Consider the following 1,864-nt stretch of genomic DNA (forward strand, 5'->3'; position numbering starts at 1 on the left):
GATCAGAAGAGTGTGGCAGAAGGAGTGCAGCAGCTGCTCTTGAACTTTTCTTAGCAAAAAAAGAAGGCAGGGAAGAGACATATAAACTGAGAAAGGTCCGAAACTGAGATCTGTTAACAAGAACTGAGGGGAACAAAAGAGCTTTATAAACAGTACCCATTTATTGTCCTTTATGTTCTAGGCTTCTATTTCAACAAAATTCTAACACACGACAGCAACGTTGGTATCTTAGCATTCGTGCGAGAACCGGGCTTTTCCTTTTAGACTGGACGGGCACTTCCAAACTGTATGTAACCTCTAACATGATATTCGCTGTTCTCAAAAGACAGGCCTGTAGAGCATGCACTCGTTCCGAAAGATGTGAAAAAATAACCAGGCAAAGAGACCGAAATCTTATATAATAACTAGAGCTAGAATTTAAGCTCTTCCTTGTTTTTCTCAATCTCGTTCGAGTGATAAGAACACAAAAGACTCAAACATAGTGGTGCTCTATAAAGTTATTATTATAAAGATTTTTATAAATGTATGACTGCAAGCCAAATTATCTTCCTAAAAATATAGCCGCTAAATATATAGTAAACATCTAATACGTTAGCTTATGGTATGGATGTCAGTCATGTCTTGTCACCATCATATTTTCCTTCTGTAAGGTTTTCTTAAAAATGATAACAGGTAAGAGGTCAACAACCCATGGCATCTGTGAAAATCACCTACGTGTCATGCCACTTCAAACCCCAGCCTGCTCTTACGACCAGTTCCTGGAGAACATTCATCCTCATTCTTGGCATAAACTTCAAGCTCACCTCCACAGACTTAAGCTTCCAGAAGCCGTCTCTGGCACCAGCATACATTTTTTTGTCCTTCCCATTCCTGTCCTCTTGGCATACTAATGTTTTGATAGGTTGATGCCACATACTTTGTGCGTGCTCTACCTGCAAATACTGCCCAACAAAACTCCCTCATCATTCGCTTTACACAAAGGCTGTTCATTTAAAGGAAACCTGTTGCAAAACTCATGCTAAACTAGTTAGCTCCTTTGGCTTATTTTAAATAATTCGATTTATAAAAATGATTTCTAATAAAAATTTCAAGTATATTACACTTGCGTGAAGCATTCCAAATTGAGACAAGGAGAGCTCTTATAAACTGCATAAGCCTCTTCTGTCAGGCATAATTCTTTAGAGTTTGACCATTCTTTGAGCACTAAAGTAACTTGCATAAAGAAGTTATTTGCATAAATATTCTGTCAGAGATATATATGCCTGTGAGTACTTTAATCTTAATGACCACGTCTGTATTTACTTCATTAATGGCAAATGTATATTTCATAATAGTTAAACTAATTATGGGAGTATCTCCAAAGAACCAGAATTAACCCTGTACTCAGAAAGGGAAGACGTGTAGCGAATGGATTTGATATACTTTACTCCATGATCCCCTGATACTCAAAACACCTTACGTGACATCTCCGAAAAAATACATTTTTCACGTAAAGTCATTTAACTAGAAATTACTGAGTATCTTCTACGTGCCAGAATCTGTGCTGGGCTTAGGTATCCAGTGCAAGACAGGGTTCTTGCATATAGTTGCTGTATTTTTGCACTATTCCGTTAACATTTCCAGATTTGACACAACAGTACACATTTTATTATAGTACTGAGCATACAGTAAGTGCAAAATACATACTTACTTGATTGATGTGCAAATACCAAAATTTATTAGACTAATAATTTTAGCTGATCCTACTCCCACCCACCACTGCCTCCGCCCTTATGCTCTGAGGTTAGCAGACAGCAATATGTTCCAAAGCTAAGGGAAATATTTCCACATTCTTAATGGAAATACAAAAGGGACGGAGGAAGAG

General features: G+C 37.6%; 1 protein-coding gene across 1 annotated transcript in view; it reads right to left on the reverse strand.

Annotated features, from left to right (window-relative positions):
* The window catches only part of TEX11 (testis expressed 11), a 136,971-nt gene that overhangs the window by 97,562 nt on the left and 37,545 nt on the right, over positions 1 to 1,864 (reverse strand). The gene's annotated exons all lie outside the window — the stretch shown is intronic.

This window comes from Pteropus alecto, unplaced genomic scaffold, assembly GCF_000325575.1.
Source record: "Pteropus alecto unplaced genomic scaffold, ASM32557v1 scaffold312, whole genome shotgun sequence".
Taxonomy (NCBI): domain Eukaryota; kingdom Metazoa; phylum Chordata; class Mammalia; order Chiroptera; family Pteropodidae; genus Pteropus; species Pteropus alecto.